Genomic DNA, 21,002 nt, shown 5'->3' on the forward strand with positions numbered 1-21,002 from the left:
CAATCAGTCCAGAGATGTTAGGCCCTCGAAGTTGGCACAGACACAGTCATGATTCTTCACCTGCTAAGTGGCTCTGGGACTTTCCACAGTCCTTAAGATCTACAAAACCATACTCCCTGCAATCACAGCTTTGTGGAGGTCCCTGCCACCAGCAAAAGAAGACAGAGAAGGCTTGAATGGCAGGAGCAGAGCCCATGGGGATGCCAAGAAGCCTAGTGGAGGGAGCAGGAAGCGGGTCAGCTCCTGAAAGTCTCCAGCAGCATTTTTCCAGTTTTCACATTTGTTCCATTCTGATGTGACCCTGTGAGTGTGTGACCTTGGCCCAACTGCAGAAACTGAAAGTGGAGCAGGCCTCTGTGTACTTTTGTGTCTTTCACCTTACTATGCCTAATGCAAATTTCTTTAAGCTCTGACACTTTAAATATCTATGCACTGTTTTAGGACAGTGCTATTCTATGACATGCCTTTACAGAATAGCTTTTACCTTGTGGTATCTTGCTCTCTTCTCTCCACAGCACTGGTGCAGCCAGAAAATTCCTGAGCACGTCAACAATAGTAATTGTCCACTTTTTTCATATTTCTGGCAGATGTGGTGGTCATCAGTGCCAGTGGCAAACTACCTATAGATCTTTCCCCTTTCAAGGGCCTGTGGAATAATACACTTCCCTGCTCTTTTCGTAAGTCAGCCATAGCATGGGACTTGTCCTGTCCAATAAAGGGAAAGCAGAAGTGACACTCCCAGAAGAAGCTCTCACAGCCAGAGTGTGACTCCCCATTCCTGCCCCATGGCTGAAATGATGGTGGGGACACATTTTGAGACAAAACCTCCATCAGCCTGGGCCTGGGTGACTATGATGAGCAGCAGCCCTCTACCAACTGATGTTGGCCATACACCATATGTAGAAAATAAAGATACATTGTGTTGTTTGTCACTGCAGCCTAAACTGACCTACTCTGACTAGTCCATGAGAAGAGGGATCTGGAACCAGCCCCTGGAAGCTTGAACAAAGGTTCAGCAATGCAGGCAGTTGCCTGACCTCCAGTTGAAGAGGGTCAGTTTGAGTCTCAGGAGCCCAATCTGACCAGACAAAGCAGAGGACCATCACGGCTGCCACTACTGCCACATGCTGAAACTATATGTAAAATGCATGGCTTGTTGTCAAGATAATTCTACTTCCTGAACGGCTCTCATTTTGGAGAGGGCACACATTACACATTTTCTTCACTACATTTTCAGAAACAAAGGAAGAGAAAAAAGGATCCTGCCAAACAGCATTTATATTTAGCATGCACCATATGCACATGTGCGGTACAGAGCACAAAGACATGTGGCAGTCCCACCAGATTGAAATCAGCAGGATAGCGAGCCGGAGATATAATATATAAGTGCGAGACTCTCGGTAGTATAAATGTAGGCATTTCTGAGAACAGAATGGCTCTTTGTGTCTTGACTTCACAAGATTCTTCAGTAGCCACTTCAGAGTATTCTAGGGGAGCATAATCTTTAGCTGCAAGGCCATGAGCAAAAGGAGGGCTTGGTAGGCAAATAGCCTTTGAAGTGGAGTGTAGTTACTTAGGGCCCCTGCAGGTTCTTGCTAATCCACTTCACTACAGCCTCCACCGTGGAGCTAGGTTCGAATGGGAAGTTTTTTCCTCAGAGTTGCTGAGGAAGAAAATATTTAGAGGGGAAAATGATGTCTACCAGCATCAAAACTACACTTAAGAAGTTCTCTTGTGGTGCAGCAGGTTAAGAATTCGGTGCTGTTGTTGCAGTGGCTCGGGTTGCTGCTGTGGCTTGAGTTCAAGCCCTGGCCCAGGAATTTCCACGTGTCATGGCTGCAGCCAAAACAACAACAACAACAACAAAACCCCACATATTTAAAACAACTGAGCATTTCATGATTATGACGGGAGAAAGAAAACTGAAGAGGGAACTAAATCTAGGAAGCTGCAAACAAAGCAGAAAAGCAAACATAAGCATACACAAATGAAAGCAGAACAGGCTAATAACCACCTTGCCAGCCTCATACTGGCAAGTGAGTGTTAGAAGGAAAGGCCATTGCCCCTCCCAGGCTCCACAAGGAGCGGTTTTCAGTGAACACATACCAGGCTGTACACAGCCCTTTACTCACATCACCTAGTGAGCAGGGGTGTTTATGGGCTGACCCATTTGGAAGGAAAGTCAGGCCTGCTTCATTCAGCAATCTCACTCCACCTCTTGGTCTGTCCCAATCCAGTGCTTTAGTTACTGGGTGGGAAGTCTACATGCAAGCTTGTCTACTAGACAAAATTGAAACTGTGGGTAATCAGTCAAATCCATTCCATCTGCCTTCAACAATCAAGGTCCTTTTAATTGTATCTACAAAAGACTTGCAAGTTCTCCTAGCTGCATGTACCTTAAACAAGATGTTTGGCCCAGTTGCTTTCCAGGAAATTAGAGTAAGCTATGTCTAGTTCAAGCTAAGCTGGGTGACAGGATAGGACAGCAGACCCTCCAACTGGGGGTCTGTCTAGGTGTGCAAGTGTCTGCTAGGTGACCTTTTGAAGTCAGAGGGCCAAAAACTCCACCCTCAGATCCTGCTAAGCACCCAAATTTTGAATTTGCAAAACCCTATAGGCTTAGTCAGCCCTGTGCTGAACAACAATTACCCAATTACTGCATCTTTTTCCAATCATCTTTTCCCGCACCTCAAACCTCCCTGCTGCTTTGTTTTCCCAGAAAGACCCCAAACTCTTCCTTATCCCATTAGCACCCTCCAGCCTCTTGCCTTTGGGGAGGCAGATCTGAGACTTGTCCTTCCATCTCCTTGCTTGGCTGACTTGTGAATAAAGCTTCTCTTTGCTGTAAACCTCAAGCATCTCAGCATTTTGACTTGCTGGGGTCGAACAAAATGAACCATATTTGGTAACAAAGTCATTTTCTCCTCTGATTTCTATAGGTAACACTGGTAATATTTTGGCTCTCAAGCCACCTCTCCTACTTCCTTATCCTCAGATTATTCAGACTCATCAGTAGGCAAAAGCCATTAGACTAAGTGGTTTTGTCCACCACTACCAACAGACACCCACTTGGAGAAACTAAGGTGAACCATTTCTTTCCAGGGTCTGGTCTTGCTAATGTTTTTTGGCCAGAAGTCAGTTTGGCAGAGGTTAAATCCTACAGAAAACATGGTGTATTTGCAGCAACATTATCTACTTTTAACCTTTGATTGTTGTAAGGCTTTAAATATTATAGGCATACTTATATACATCTCCTGATTTATGGAGTTGCTAAAGAGAATCCGCTGGGGGTGGGGGGGGGACATGGACCCAGCCCGCCATTGCAGATCAGACTTATATAAACATGTTTTGACTGGTCCAGTGAAGACCAGGAGAAATGAAAATTCCTGGAAGAATTTACCACAGTATTGAGAAGGGAAGTTAGACTCAACAGCTCCTGATTACCAACCATGAGTGGTACTTCCAAGAAAGCACAATGGCTGATACAGAAGCTCTCCTAGACATAGCCAACCTGGTGGCATGGATGCATCCAGGCAGAAAGGGGGTATAAGTTTAAAGCACTGTCATATCAATTCCTATAGTTTGGGGGGGGGGGGGCCCAAGAAGCTTTGATGTAGGATTTCCTACAGCTGAACATAACACATAGGGAGCATTTTTCTTCCCAATTTGCAGATAAAGGAGTGAGAACCACCAGCCTGGAGACATAGCAGGTGAGATCCATTTCTATAGACATGGAGATTTCCAGTGCCAGTGGTGTACAGGTGACAGCAATGGCAACATTCAAAGTGATGAGGCAGAGGTGTGTCCAGCATAGAGAAGCACTCTGTGGAACTGTAGGATGTGAGCTCATTGTTCGTCTACTCTGCCATCTTGTCTTCCCTTCACGTAAACTTTAGAATCAACTTGTCAAGTTCTTCAAACCAAACATCCCAGGTTTTTGATAGGGCTTATACTGAATTTGTAGGTCAATATAGTGAAAACTTATATAAAAATATTGAATTTACAAACCCTCAAGGATGGTTTATCTGAATATGTATGTCTTATTTAGTTTATCTCCTTATATTTAGCAGTTTCATGTATGTGTAGAAAAGTACATCACTTATTTCTATCATTTAATATTTTTATTATAAATTGTTTAATTGTTGCCAGCATAAATAACTTTTATATATATTAACCTTAGTAAATACACATTAATTGTAATAGTTGTGAAATAAAATTTATATTTTATGGCAGGACAAGAAAATTTTAAACATAAAAATGTTCTGCCCTTCAGCCTCCCCTCTCCCTGATGGTGTGTTGTATATTTGTATTACACATCAACCAGACCTCCCCCATCAGCAGGAATACCTGCTCAACCATAAGGAGCAACATTCTCCTAGCACCAAGACAACTCCTTAAAAGATAAATTCCTTCTTGATCTTATAAGGGGTCATATGACCCACCAGGATGGCTTAGATCTGGATTATTTAAACTGTCAATAATACGACATTTGATGTACAGCCCTCTGTCTCAAAAAACTTACACACACTCTGTCTTGACTTCTAACAGATGGAACAGTTCTGGGAGCTTTCTGAGATGTTCTTCCTGGGTTATAATCCACAAATCTGGCTCAAATACAATTTTCCAATTCTTTCTTAGACTAATTAGTTTTTTTATCAACATAGTTTATCTGTACTCTTATGTATACAAACAATGTTGTCTGAAAATGTTTTATTTTTTCCTCTTATTGGTTTACCTTTAAATCTTTTTCTAAGCATTTTTATTGACTACAATCTCTAGTAAAATGTATAACAGAAGTGATGATACATCTTTTATCTCATTCCTGATCTCAGAAGAGAAATTTGATATTTCACCATTAAATATTATGTTTCCTATAGATTTTTTTAATACGTAACTTATTATTAGATTAAAAAACACACAGGTATACTGAAACACACACAGAGGCATTCGTGGCAGCAGTATTCACAAGAGACGAAAACTGGAAACAAAGTAATCCATCAACATACTGGATAGATAAGTGTGGTATAGCCATGCAACAGAATTACACAATGATATAAAAGGATGACTTACTACTATTATAGAGTGAACAACATAGTGATTCTCAGATATAGATTTCAGTGTAAGGACATCAGTATGTATAATTCCTTATATTTGGGCAGATTTTTTTTTTCCTGCACTGTAGCAAACTGTAGTCTCTGGCCAATATGTTGATTAGAAGAACATCAGGCATCAATGTAACCATTTTTGTTGAAAAACCTTCTTTATCGTCTTATCACTAAATCTGACTCAGGTACCATCATCATTGTATATATCACCAATAAATTAATAACTGCTGTGGTAGACACACCCTAAGGTGACTCTCCCCTCACCCCCTACCCCACGCCCGTGTCATTCCTTTATGTAATCCCCTGTAGGCAGAACTTGTGTCTTCTAATCAAGAGAATATGGCAAAGACGATGGGATAGCTGCTTCCTTGAGAAGATTGCATTATAAAAGACTCCATCTTCCTCAGAGATTCTCCTGCAGACCTTGAAGAAGTAAGCTGTCACGTTGTGTGAGGACCACATGGTAAGAAACTGTAGGTGGCCTCTAGGAGCTCAAAGTGGCCCCATATGACAATCAGCAAGAAAACCAGGCTCAGTCCTACAACCACAAGGAACTAAAAACTGCCAACAACCAGAAGAGCTGCCAACAACCATTTAGGACCCTGAGTTCTAGAAAAGAACACAGCCTTAGCAAATACCATGATTACAATTTTGTGAGATGCTGAGCAATGTACCCAGCTAAGCTGTATCTGGACTCCTAACCCACAGACACTGTAAGATGATAAATGTATGTTGTTTTAAACCACTACATTTGTGATAAATTGTCACGCCAATAGGTAACTTATAGTGAGAGTCTCTATTCACTCTAGAGGGAAGGGTAGCTATTGGCACAGAACAAAAGTAACCAATTTTTGGAGCTTGCTTTAATGTGGACTGGTGGCCCTCAAAATCTGGTGTATGGCTATCATCCTGCCACCCTCCAGAGTCCTACAGGTCCCTTTGCTTTCTTATTCCCTTTTCTTTTAGTATACTTCCCTCTTTCAGTGGCACACCTTCCATCAGTAGTTTTCTTCATATGTGTAAGAAGAACATTTTTTTTGAGACCTTGCATAACTAAGATGTATTTGTTCTACACTTCTGTTTAATTAACATTTGGGCTGGATACAGAATTCCAGATTGGAAATCATTTTGAATGTATTGCCCCAACAGGATTGCTTTTGAGATTTTGGAAGAAATTCTGATTCCTGTCATTTCTATATCATCTTTTTCTTTTCCTCCTCTCTAGGGATATTTAAGGTTCTCTCTTTGTCCCCACTGTTCTGAATTTCCCAGTAAAATGTCTTGGTGAAGATCTATGTTCATTTATCATACTGGAAACTCCTTCAAGTCTAGAAATTTGTCTTGAATCATAGCTTCTCCTTCATTTTCTCTTCTATTTTAAGAGTTCCTATTATCTGGATTTTGGACTAGTCTTCTGTGTGAATGTTGCTTTAAATTTTAAAGAACCTTCCTAGCACATCCTATAATAGGCAGCATAAACTAAAGAGCCTAAATTAGGACTTCAACTCAATTTTGATCCTTTATAGATAGTTAGAAAAGATGCCATCTTCTGGCTACTATTGCATTTTTACTCCAGCTAGTCTCATTTCTTCTGATGATTTACTAGTCATAGTGGCTTCTGAGTCCCCTTTCCTTCCTCACAAAGCTTTGAACTGCAAGTAAAGTATAACTGCAATTGCCTTTTGTGTCCCTGCTTTATTTCTCACAATGTGTTTTCTAAAAGGTTGTTCCATTCCTTCCCTTTATCATGTTTTTCTAGAGGATTTGGGAATAGGCTGCTAAATTACATAGGACTCTAAGTTGCAAGAGGTAGAACCCAGTTTGAAATAGCCTGAGCATAAAAAGAGGTGAGTGGGAGATTTACTGAGAAGACAATCAAGTCACAGGAAAGAGATTCTGTGGCACTTTAGACACAACTGGAATCAGTGAGGGGCTGGGGGTTAGAATACCTTCTAAACTGAATCTCTACTTCTTGTCTCTGGTACCTTTATTCTTTCCTCCTAAGGTTTCAGCCACATAACAAAAAACACAGTCACTAAAATCTCCAGATTTTTACATCTCACAGCTTTAGTCACTGGTGAGAGACTGACTCAGCTCTCTTGAGTCCCAAATCCCAAAATCCTGAGTAATGACTTTGACTAGCCAGGTTCTACTTAGGTGCCCATTCCTAGATCAATAAGTTATAAATAAGGAATCGGTCAGAGCACAGTCATGCTAACTGTAGGGGAGGAGGACAGCTCCCAGATTATGAATGCTGATGCTTGGCAAGCAATCCCATAGATGATCCTGGCATCTTTTCCAGATGTAGGATATAAATGTTGGGTACTTACCAAACAAGCTCACTCTTCTGAGACACTGGGGCCAGATCCTTCGCATGCTTAACTGCCATTTTGGCATCTAGATTCTACTGGGGACAAGGCACAGTTAGAGCAGAGACAACTCACTGGGAACTGGGTTGAATCACTAAATGTCTATTTTCCAAGTTCACAGTGAAGACTTAGTAAAATATCAGTAAATACTTCCAAATAATAGATATTCTTAGTAAAGAGCAGGCACAAACTTACAAATTGACCTTAATGGGTTTGATTAACTACTTATCCCCAATTCACCAGATAATTTTAACCTTCTGTTTTACTGGCTGTGTAGACCCAACTCAGAAAGACTGGTTAAGGAGTTCCCATCATGGCGCAGTGGTAATGAACCTGACTAGTATCCATGAGGACCCAAGTTTTATCCCAGGACTTGCTCAGTGGGTTAAGGATTCAACATTGCCCTGAGCTGTGATGTAGTTAGCATACATGGCTCAGATCTGGTGTTGCTGTGGCTGTGGTGTAGGCCAGCAGCTGCAGCTTTAATTTGACCCCTAGCCTAGCCTGCGACTTTCCATTTGCCACAGATGTGGCCCTAAAAAGACCAAAAAAAAAAAAAAAAAAAAGCCTTGTTAAAAAATAATGCTTACTCCTTAGTGGACCATGAGCCACTGGACTACATTATTTTGTGTAGGACAAATGAGACCTTCAATAACTTTAACTCCGATGTTAATAAAAACAAGAAATACAACTTGTGTCAATTCTTTTGTTTTGATTGGAATGCTATGTTCTTAGGTCTTTCTGAATTCTTTTCAGCTTCTCCAAAATCTTAGTATTTCACTCAATTTTTACCCTGTTCTTCTAGCTATTGCTGTCTCTTTTCACTTCTGTCTCTTCCAAACTTTTTGTTGAGATGGTTATCTACAGAGAAAAACAGAATTTCTTCTAAAGAAAGCAAAAATCTAACTTGCAGTTGTGAAAAGTATTTTACACTATTTTTGTATAATTACTTTCATTTTCTATAGTAGAGCAGCTGAGAAAAATTGCTCTAATTGTGTAATTTTCTCCAACTACTCTGGGACAAAAATCTTGGTAATTGGATTTTTTTAAACTAACAAGTTCTCACAATTGGATAGTTCTTAAACTATTTGTGCTTACCCTTCAGAAATTTTCAGTGGATGTACAGTGTATTTTAAATGTTTTGCATCAGCTTGTGGTCTCAAATTTGATTTATTTAACTTTGGATTTTAAAATAGATTGACAACTCTGATTATACATTGTCTTAACTAAATGGACCTTTGCTAAGTTTTGTAACGTATTCATCCCCAACCCACACTCTGCTGTTGCCATGGGAGCTGAAATTCTGGCCTGTGTGTAGCTCCACCCCCAAGTAGCTCTGTCTCCCAGAGTGCTTTGCTGTTACTATGGAAATGCCTGCCTATTAATCTTGCTGTCCTTTTACTACCAAGGCACCTTTACCTGTCTCAAGCAATCAAGTGATATTACCTACAGCAGAGAAAGGAAGGAGAAGCCTGCTTCCCATCCCACAACTGCAGCGCTGATTTTAATCAAGATTTAATCAAGGAGCAGAAGGAACTAAAACTACTTCAACAGCTCTTTTAAAAATATACAAAGCTGGATCCTTATTGATGCATAGGCACATGCCCTTGTTCATGCCCTTGCTTTAGACCTCTGAAAAAGCATGCAATGTATTTTTAAAGCTACTTTTGTATTTAATATACATTACAAAATAGCACAGTGGAATCAGGAGGACAAGTGATCACTCAGTTTTACAGATCAAAGAATGTAATGCTTTACTACAAATTTTCTGAAGAATGTGTTATTGGAAATAGTCATGAAAACTACCACAAAAAATTGTACCTGCTGACTGGGACAAAATCTTATCCTATAGAACCTGGGGGCAATAAAAATGAGTCAAGAAAGAATTAGCTCATGATAATGAGTTAAAGATACATTCATAAACTTTGCCTCTATTACTTTCAGATTAGGCATCTATGAAATTTTGAATTTGACTCTATGGACATTTGTTCAAAGTGAAAATAGGAGTTATCATTGTGGAAGGATTTTTCAGGTCATCAGGAAAGGAAAAATATTTGAAAAGAAATCTTGACCTGGCCACCCTGAATATGAGAACTGTGTAAAGATTAGACTGGCTCTGACAAATGATATGTGCCCAATAGCTGTTTTCAGAGCTAGATAAAATTGAATAAACTGATGGGGGGATCTAGTTGATGCCTGCAGCACAGAGGCTGCTTTTGCACTGAAAATAATCAAATGGTACTAAAGTTGGGTAAAGGAGGGAAGATAAGAACCACAGTGAAGAAATCAGCACAAAAGACCAGGTTTCTTGTCTAAAGACCCATGCAGGAACTGGAGTGGTTGTGACTCTTGGAAGTATAAACAAGGCTGCCTATTACTTCAACACTTGGCAAAAAAGAAAAAAAAAAAAAAAATGAATGAACAAATGAACATGGGACCAAATTTGAGGAGGTTTGTTCAAGTATCTGATAGCCTACTACTAAAAGAATGGTGAGGAAAGTCTTGCCCTAAAAAGCAGATCTTGGCACTAGATTTGAATGAGAGGAAAAAATATCAGATTGGATGGATTTTTATCAAAACCATCAGAGAAAACAGTGACAACTTCATTGTTTGACTATTACCCTAAGCGTCCAAACCCTGATTGGCTGAGTCTGAGTGCTGTTATCTCCTCAGTGGTAATTTTTTCCATCCTCTTCTACATTAGTTTCCTAGGGCTAGCATAGCAAAGTACCCCAAACAGGTGACTTAAAACAACAAATATATTGTTTTACAGTTCTGGAGGTTAGAAGAACAAAATCAGGGTATCGGCAGGGTCGTGCTCCCTCTGAAACATGTAGGAGAAAAATCATTCCATGCCTCTTCTAACTTTTCTGGTATTTGCCAGCAATCCTTGGCATTCTCTGGTTTGGAGACACATCATTTCAATCTCTGCTTCCACTATCACGTGCTCATCCTCATATCATCTTCCTTCTGAGCACCCCTATGTCCAAATTTCCCTCAGATTATAAGGACACAGCCACATTGGATTAGGCACCCACCCTGCTCTGGTACGACCTCATCTTAATGAATTATATCTGCAGTGATGTAATATAATCCCATTTCCAAATAAGATCACATCCTGAGGTATAAGTTGTTACCACTTTCAACGTATCTGAGAACGTTAATCAACCCATAACATCTTCTCTCAGAAATAGTGTAAAGAAAAGTATATGGGAAAAATAGTGAGTAGTGGTAAAAGTCAGTTTTTGGACCTCTTCACCAGTTTGGGCCATCCGCAAGCCTTCACTTTGTACAAGTTAGTGCAGTCATGTTTATTAAAGTTCAGTTCACTTTCAGACCCAGGAGGCTACACATGAAATGAAGATGACAGTAATGACAGTGGCAGCTAACACTGAATGCCTACGATGAGCCAGGTAGTATTCTAAGTACTTATATTAACTTATTTAGTGTTTATGACCACTTCATGAGGAAGTTTTCTATTACTGTCAGCATCTTTTGGATGAGGAAGCTGGGGCAGAGTGAGGTAAGTTTAGTTGGTTTGAAGCAGGGCAGCCAGCAGAAATGCCACAGCAGCATCTCCATAGGTATAGCCTCAGCTTCTCATATAAAGGCCTCAGTGTAATCACACTGAAGCCTAGAGCTTCCCAATTTAGAGAATTTTCACCCACCAGGCTCCTCAAAATGAATGCAGGAAGGAACCACCTGGCTGGTCTTGTATATATTTCTATCAGTCCCCATTTCTCTTCCCATATGAAAGGAATGTGCTTGTGCCTGCCCACATAGGTCACTCTGGGAGGCAATACAGCCAGCATAGAATGGATCCTCTTAATACTAAGTTTTTCAATATTCTTAGATGTAGGAATAGGAATTCCTTCCTGAATACAAAAAGAAAGAAAGAAAGAATTATCAGGTACTGGTCTAAGCACAATATGCCCCCTAAAAATGTATACTATGGTTATTTACCTAGATCTGGGAGAACCAGAGTGACTTATAGCAATTAAAACATCAAGAGAAATATCTCCTTCTCTTGGGATTTCTTGGGTGAATTAAAGGAGCTATTGATTGGACTTGTTTGTCTATCAATGCATTTAATTAGTTCTACCAGACAACAAAACAAATTCTTTGTTATATGCTTATCAAATCTTCAATGTCCTAGGGTGACTTCATGTAAAAGCATCCTCAAAAATACAGAAATTCCATGAACACACTTGTCTCACTATTGGAGTTTAAGTGTTAGGGACAGAAACCCATTGCATAATATAAATGATTTTCCATAACATTTAGAAGCTTTAACTGTGGGCATTCAATAGTTATGAAATGATAACCAAGTTAATTAAGCACAAAGCTTAAATTATAAGTAGTCCCACACATTAGGTAGAATTATAGCTGCTATTGCCCTCTTTCTCTGTATGTTGAGATATTTCACTCTAGAGAAAGCAAAAATGAAACCTGCTCAGTACGTGTTTGCCTTTCCTGCCCACTATCTAAGGACTTTTAGAATTTGACTTTTCTCCATGGGAGTACAAATAGCATTGCCTTTGATGAAAGGACACATTTGGCAGCAAAGGATGTGTGTCAACAGGAAGGGTACCTGACCTCAGAGTCCACTTATAAGTATATTTATCCAGAAGCAGTAAATCTGATAGAATGTTGGAATGGCCTATTAAAATTCAGATAAGACAGCAGTTTAAAGATGAAACTCTTCAGGTTGGGGAGCTTGCTCAGATGCACTAGGCTGAAACATGGTCCTGCACCCCAATAGCTAAAATATATTGGTCCAAGGATGAAAGGATGGAAATAAAATTGGCCCTTCTCATCATCACTCCTGGTAACTCACTTAGTCTTTGTGCTTCCCATTCCTACAACTTAGGTTCTGCTGGATTGGAGGTCCTGGTTTCCAGAGAACATAAAAATGGTTCAGTGAGCCTGCAGCCGCAACTGTTACCTGTTCACTCTAGGCTCTTAATGCCTATGGATCAGCCATCAAAGGAAAAAGTGACTATACTGATCATAGAAATCTTTCTTGATGAACATCAGGTTCTAGGGTTGCTGTTACACAATGTGGGCAGGAAGGAATATGCATGGAACTCAGGAGAGTCACTGAGGTGTTTCTTGGTGCCTTATTCCTGATAGTAATGGTGAATGGGAAACTGTAGTAATCACAGCCTAGCAAGGGCATGGTAACCAGGGAATCATATTCTCAGAGATAAAGGTCTAAGTTATTCCATCAGGCAAGCTATCTAAAGCAGCAAAAGTGATGGCCAGGGCTAGAGGAGATCAATAATGGGTGGTGGAAGATGGAGATGATAAATTTCGACTACAGCCTGAGAACCAGACACAGTTTCAGGTACTTTACTTGTTCTGCTAACTTTCTTACATTAATGAGATTATGGTTGACCATGACCTTGGTCAGGCCATGGTCAGGCCATAGTGGCAGAATGGGCTTATTGCAGATCCAAGCAAATCTGACAGAAGAATACGGCAGTGAGTATGTCTGAGATCTCTTTCAAGTGATACCTTGAAGAGCTAGTGATCCACAGAACATATCTTTGAGGATGCTGGTTTTGCTTGCATTTTAGATGATTTTGTTTTGTTGATTTAAAAAGTATATCTTTGGGAGTTCCCGTCATGGTGCAGCGGAAACGAATCTGACTAGGAACCATGAGGTTGCGGGTTCAATCCTTGGACTCACTCAGTGGGTTAAAGATCCAGCGTTGCCATGAGCTGTGGTGTAGATCACAGGCGTGGCTCGGATCTGGCATTGCTGTGGCTGTGGCATAGGCCGGCAGCAACAGCTCTGATTAGACCTCTAGCCTGGGAACCTCCATGTGCCGCGGGTAGGCCCTAAAAAGACAAAAAGACAAAAGACAAAAAAAAAAAAAAAAAAAAAAAAAACCTCTAATGATCCAACTATCTCTTTATTATACCACTGATACATGCTTTTATTTTTATCATTTGAATCCCCACCCCCCATCCCCCAGAAAAGGAAGAAAGAAAGGAAATTTGAAAGTAGCAAAAATTCACTGCCAAAATTATTGTCCTACTCTGAGTACTCAGTAAACCTGAATAATTGCTTCAATGTGTCTAGAAACCACACTTCTTAGAGAATATTGGTGTCCACATTTAGAAAACAAACCCTGGCCTCAGAGAATATTATCATTTAGGACCTTGTGTTTTCTTAGAATGTGTTACTACATTTATACTCATTACAGGGATTACTCTAAAGTGATGTGGTCACTTAGCTGAAAAGCCAACCTTACTCCAGTGAATTCTAATATTTGAAGAGATCAGTTTGACCTTAAAGGATTGTGATGATGTCTGTCTTTCATTTAAAACTTCTGTGTCTCAGGATAATTTAGCTTGTAAATACGAGCTTTCTTGATAAGAGTAGACTGGAACGCCATGTGCATTTGTTAAAGTGTAGAGCCAAAGACACCCTTCAGAAAAAGAGAAAAAAAGAAAAAGAACATCTCCGTGTCTCTCACCCCGCCACCCCCGTCTCCCTCCTCCTCCCTGTTTCTCACCTCTCCCTCCTCCCTCTCTTCCTCTTTTCCTTCCCTCCACCCCATGTCTTTGTCTCGCCTTCTCTCTCCCTCACCTTCTCCCTCTCTCTCTCCCCACTGCACCCCCCCACCCACCCACTGCCATGTTTTTCTCTCAACTTTAAATAACTCCATAGCAACTATATATATATATATATACATATATATATATATATATGAATGTTGCTAGTCTTCATATTTCTCTGACTCAGAGCTTAGTGGGTTTGGTAATTGTGAGTTGTTTCAGAACATTACTTCTTCATTTGGCTTTTCTGCATCAAACAGGATGACATGTATCCATAAATACATTAATCTATCTGTGTCATTTTTTTAAGTTTTGCTTTCTTCCTGGATATTAACTCCCTAATTTTTTCCAATGCCTTGCTCATAATAAATTCCAGAGCAATGCAATGTATTACATCTTCCTCACAACTTAGAATTCACTGTTTCACATCTGTCATTTGAAGATAATCAAGATTCTTTCACTGCAAAATGACTAAACAGTGTGTCCTGAAAGGAGTAAATGATAGATTCCTTCTTAAAACACAAAGAAAAAAGCACTGAAAACATTGCATCCAAGACAGTGTCAGAAAAATAACATTAATTAAATCTCCACATACAAATAATATTTGGTTCATCCTAATTTGTTCTAAATTCAATAACCTTAAAACCATTGTTCTGTTGACCCATTACTTGGTCCAATTTCATTTCACCAAACCAATAGTAATAATGATAACAGTAAGAGATAGAGTTTATTAAATGCTCGCTGTGCATCAGACCGGGGCCCAAGTGCTCTGCATGGATACCTACAATCCAGCACCTCTTCTGTTCTTTACACCTCCACCTTGGTCCAAGCCACCGTTGTCTATAGCTCGGACTTCTAAAATAGGCTCCTAATGAGTTTTGTTTCTCAGCTCTTTACAACTGATTCTCCGCACAGCAGATGGAGTGATCTTTTACTTAGTATTTTAGAGCATATTATTCCCTGGCTTAAAATGCTTTTGAAGACTCCCACTATACTTAGGCATTCCGTTCTAAGCACCTTACCATGCCTTTCAAAGCCATTCCTGTGACTTCTGGGATCCCATCAGCTGCACAGACGGTTTCTTCAGATATCATCAAGCTCCCACCTACCTCAGGGCTGCAGCACCATCTACTTCCTCTGCCCTGATCTTCACATCCTCAGTGCCATCCCCTCCGAGAGTCATTCCATGATGACCCAGCCTAAACTATTCATCCAGTCCCTACTGCCATCGTTGTATTTGAATTCTTTACATAGTACTATTGCTATCTGATTTAATCCTGTTTTCCAATTTATTCATCAATCTGACTCCTTCCCCTGGAATATCTGTGCCTTATCTGTTCTATTCATCCCTAGAACAGTACCTGGTACATAGTAATTTCACCATAAGAATAAATGAATGACTTTGTGAGCTAAGAACATTATACTTAAGAGGAGATGAATACTACATTTACATTTAAATATGAAGATACCAAGACTCAGAGAAAGGCTCAGTAAGTTGCCTTTATCTTCTATGTGATAAAACCAGAATCCTGGGGCAGGATAGCTAAGCAAGCCATTGACTACTACTGTTAAATTAAGAATAAAGTTGACATGGGATTATAAATCAACTATACTTTAATAAAATTTTTTTAAAAAGAATAAAGTTGACTTATATTCACCAGACGTCTTTGGTAAAGACATTACCAGGCATAGAAATGGCATTGATCTGTGAAGGATAATAAAATATTCCAACAGTGGCATATTCAATGCTTTTTACCTGGTGACAATATCAAGAGGGATCCCTTTGATCCCATCTTAAGAAAAGCTTTGGAGCAATGATTCTTACCTTTTTGGGGAGTTATAGACAATTTTGAGAATCTGATTAAAATTAAGAACTTTTACTCTAGGGAAAAGACTTTTTATATATTATTTCAGAAGCTCTTAAAGTGTAGTTCTAACATGGAAAGAAGAATTTTGTTTTAATTTTTGTTTTTCTTTTCTCTGCTCCATTAAAAGGAGTTTTTGGTCTTCTGGGCAAGGCAGGCAGATGGCCTTCCCTTCCTGGAAAAGCAGCTAGGCAAGGAAAATGTCCTGAAGGCTGAGCCTTTCCTTAAAGAGGAAGAGGAAGCGGGAGCAAACTCTTGGTCTAATAATCTGAGCTCAGGTTTAAAGCACCACCCAGGCCCTTACTGATGAATCCTTCATTCTCTCAACAAGTGTTTGTGAGCACCTACTATGTGACACACATTGTACTAGGCTCAGAGTATACAGGAGAGCAAGGCATGACCCTTGCCTTCATGGAACCCACAGAGAGAAGGCAGACATACGAACAGATGATTTCTCTCCAGAGCACAGTGAAAATACTCTCCTATTTCCACTGCAGTATGTGGTAAGCATCATTTCATCAGCCATAGACTAAGAGAAATCCAAGTCATCAGACTTGGTCTGGCCAAAGGGTTTCTGAGTACAGTCCATAAAACACATCTTCAAATACATCTTTTAGGTTTTGTTATATGATGCACATGATTTACATGAATTATACAGACCATCTGGAACGGAAACTGCTGTCGGACGCAACAGCCGGCTTCTGAGAGAACAGGAATAAGGCTTGATGAAACTGCCTGGAACATTTTGATCTTACCTACTTTTGAGCTGCAGAAGTTACATTTTACTAAAAGCTAGAGGCACCTGGGACTTTGGGGAGAGGAGAATCCTCCTTTTGGCTAAAAGCACTTTTATACTAAATATTTATAGGGCAAATATATAAACAGTTTTTACTATAGAGCCATATTCCCACGTTTTAGTCTCCAAAAATGTGGAAAGGGTAACATTAACTAAAGAATAAAATGGTATGAAGACACACAGAGGCCTTTAAACCCAAGTTAGATTGCGCAGAGAAGCTCACCTGAAGGAAGTGCTATATAGTACAGGGAACTCTACCTAATATTCTGTGGTAATCTATGTGGGGAAAGAATCTGAAAAAGAATGGATGTGTGTGTATGTATAACTGAATCAACTTGTCATACAGCAGAAATGATCACATTGTAAATCAACTATACTTCAATAAAATTTTTTTCTTTTTAGGGCCACATCTGCAACATATGGAAGTTCCCCAGCCAGGGGTTAAATTGGAGCTGCAGCTGGGGTTTTGGCTAAAGTGCTTTTAGCCAAAAAGATTTTCCTCTCCCCAGCTGCCCAGGGGTTAAATCAGAGCTGCAGCCACAGCCACAGCAACACCAGATCTGAGCCACATCTGCAACCTACACTGCAGCTTGTGGCAATGCCACATCCTTAACCCACTGGGTGAGGCCAGGGATCAGACCTGCAACCTCACAGACACTATGTCAGGTTCTTAACCCACTGAGACACAAGGGGAACTCTCAGTACTTCAATAAAATTTTTCGTAAAATAAATAAATAAATAAATAGTTCCAAGGATCTTCACCAATAAAATAAAATTTAAAAAGAAAGGAGGGGAGCCAGCCAGTTATTTGAGCAGGAAGTGGTAACCATGTTGTATCCAGGCAAGTCGAAGAGCATGTACATGGGCAAAGAGTCAAGAAAATATTCAAAATCCTGTAATCCACGTCTGCATTGGTGGACTGGTCTTTCTTCTAGGCAGTAACACTGGTTGGGCTTCCAAGCTTCCAAATCAGCTTATGAAGTATCTAACAGATACTTCCCTTATCTTTCCTTAATCTGCAACATAAACAAATGCTTTACAATCTCAGTAGAGTATAACCTCAAATGTCTTTGTATTATAATACTGAAGATGAGAAATAAATCCTACTCTTGCTAAAAGACTTTTAAAAATGCTTTGAGAGTGGTGGAATTCTTAACTCTCTCATAGTTTACAAATTCAGGGTGTTTATGTTTAATAGCCTAATGCTTACTCATTAAAGTTTATACCATTCTTGTGTTTACATTGGCCCAACTGCCATTTTAAAACACTGCTTTCTCAGGATTTGCAGCACATTCAAATTGCTACACTTTCCAGCCAGTTCTGACCTTTTCAGTCATCCAGGCTGAGAGGACATCAAACCTCATGCATTCTCTGTCTATGATAATAGTCCCTACCATTGCTTAAGCACACTTAGGCCAGACATGCTGTTACTTACATTTCATTCAATCCTCACAATAATTCCATCCAGAGGGAATTGTCTTCCCTCTGGTACAGAGGAGGAAACTGCAGCTCAAAGACATTAAGTAACTTACCTAAGTTCACACAGCTGGAGAGTGGCAGAATCTGACATCTATACTATTAATTATTGTATGTTTTCTAAGATTGCCCATAATGTATTCTAATCATAAGTTTACATTGTATGAGTCTCGTTCATGGATCATCATTTAACAAGTTCCTGAACATTAAGTATTACTAGGTGTTCCTTTGGCTTGAATTAACTTACATAAAGAAGGAAAAATTATTGTACTGATGCAGTGCTAGTCACATAATTTCTCACTCTTCCTTGATTTAATTTAAATATTTGCCTTGCCTCCTTTCTCAGATCATAAGCTCTTTGAGGCTAGGACTGGGTCTTCTTTATGTTTGAGAGTGCCTTATATTAGAGAGATTCAATGAGGATCCAACAAAAATTAGGTCATGAATTTACAATGGGAGTTCAACAAGCCCTTAACATAAGGATTTCCATTTTATGAAAAAATTATTTCCTTTTTATAAAGATAAGAGTACCAAAATAAGAATTTACACACACTGAAAAGAGTGGAAGGAATTACACCAAAATAAGATAATAGTTCCCTTTGGTGACAAAATTATGGATAATTGTTTTTCCTTTACTGTTTTTTTCTGTATTTTTATATTAGCTATACTCTTAAATTTTCTACAGTCAATGCACACTACTTAAATAATTGGAATAAGTTATGTTAAAATATTAAAATTAAATCAACCAGTTAACATCAAAAACTTTAAAAGGTTCCACTCTCCTCCAGATGTCATTGCCTTTTGTTTGGAGTTCAACTTCATAGGACTCTTCATTCTGTTCAACTACTAATGACACACAATGATTTTCTCTTGAATACTTTACATATCCCTTTATTGTCCTTTCTCCTTAGTGACTAGTGCCCAGGACCTCTTGAATTCCTTCAAATTTTACTGTGCTAGAAAAAGGAAAGTCAAGTGAATCAAATGTGTCACTTTCAAATTGGACAATTTTGCAAATAGATTAGTGATGCAGAGCTGAATGTATCAAACACTTCGAATGACACTTTTGTCTAAGGCTCCAGGCTTTCCAAGTTGATGACTGAAACAACTAAAGTTGATGCTAAAATGAGCTGGATAATTTTAAAAGCAAAATAAAGATTAAAATAATAGAAGTGGGCACCTAGAAAATATCGAGACTAAATAAGTTTGCAATGTTTATTATTGTCATGATAAGTTTGCTGACATTGTTGTGGAATTGGTTACTATTTATCATTACCAATGATGAATATTACTATTTAGCTTTTCTTGCAAAGTGCTTTTCTCTTTTGCTAAGTGTAATTTCTATTATCAGAGGAGAAAAGTCACGGCAAATCCATGTCAGTGCAGTCTGTGAAGTACTCTTGTAATGTTTCACTGTATCTGTAACTTAAATGTCCCACATCACTAGGTTATAAAATAAGGTTATATTTCTTTTGATATCTTAACCTAATGGATGCTAGACTCTTAAGAGCCCACAGTGAAAGGAAGTAAAAACTTTCTGTGGGTTTTCTGCAGCCCAAGTTATTTCTGGGACTCTTTGGACCCCTCATTCGTGTTTTGCAAATTAGTCCTAGTAGTTACTTGCTCCTCTTCCCACTTTGCCCCCCAAACTCTACAATACCCAAGATTTCATGTTCATTGTGTCATCACAGAACATACTTCCTCAGGCTGCTCACTGTGCAGATTTGATTCAAGCATGGACATTGCTCTTTTCCTGATAGCTTTAAAGGCACAGCCAAGACCAGTCAGTGGTGTTGGCAAAGACAGAGTGAAAGTTTAGCATGAATGAGGAGTGCTAAGAATAGTCTACTTTTCCATTGCTATTGTCACATCCAGAGCTCAAAAACTCCAAAGCCAACTTAAGGGTCCCTGCCTTGCTCTGTGGCTCCAATGTAATGGGGAGAATCAATTCATCTTGTATTCTTGTTTCCACCAACTTCAATGGGAATCTCTAAACCACTTTACCCAATAGTCATGGGCTCCTAATCCTTTGGCCCAGATAGTGAAAATGACCCTTTCCTCCCTAAACTTCAAGGCCCACTTTTTTTTTCCCACAAGCATGGCAGAGTAGACACATCCAGGGTCTTCAGGGGAATCATTGATACCTACTCACAGGCTGAAATTCACTCTGTGGTCCAGAGAGGGCTATCACAATACAGGCAGTGCATTTCCCAAAGTCTGGGGTTTTTTCTTAATTAACTCTATAGCAGGTCCCCAAGTTCCATTTCCTTCTGCTCTTCGTGGGCATGCAAGAAGATAGCATTTCCTAGACTACTTTGCAGTTAGGCTGGAACTATATATCTAGTCCTGCCAATGGGCTATGGGTACAGTCTTCTTTGCTGAGACAGTGAAATGTCCTTGTACAACCTTCCATCTCTTTCTCTCTGCCTTACCTTAGGGTAACTGAGTACCCCCTTCCCCTTCCTTTATCATAGCAGCAAACCTCAACCTTTCTCATTACACAGTCACTGTACTTGAATATATTATGAAAAACTAATTCCTTTTTGAGATACTGTTGCTTTGTTTTATTTCCTTTGTATAAATAATATATAAAGCACTCACAGATTGTAAAATGTACAGTTATATTCTAAAGATTATTTTGTATTACTCTTAACTTTGATTTTTACTGTCGTTGAAATAGTGTATAACTGATTAGGAAACTTTCAGAAAAGCATGAAGAGAAACTGAGAGCCAAACAGTAACAGACTATACATTTCCTTTGTCACCTTGGAGAGGATGTATTTCAGGCCAGAGTTGATGATAAAATTTAAAAACTCTTGGTTTT

Source organism: Sus scrofa, chromosome 16 (genome assembly GCF_000003025.6).
Source record: "Sus scrofa isolate TJ Tabasco breed Duroc chromosome 16, Sscrofa11.1, whole genome shotgun sequence".
Taxonomy (NCBI): Eukaryota; Metazoa; Chordata; class Mammalia; order Artiodactyla; family Suidae; genus Sus; species Sus scrofa.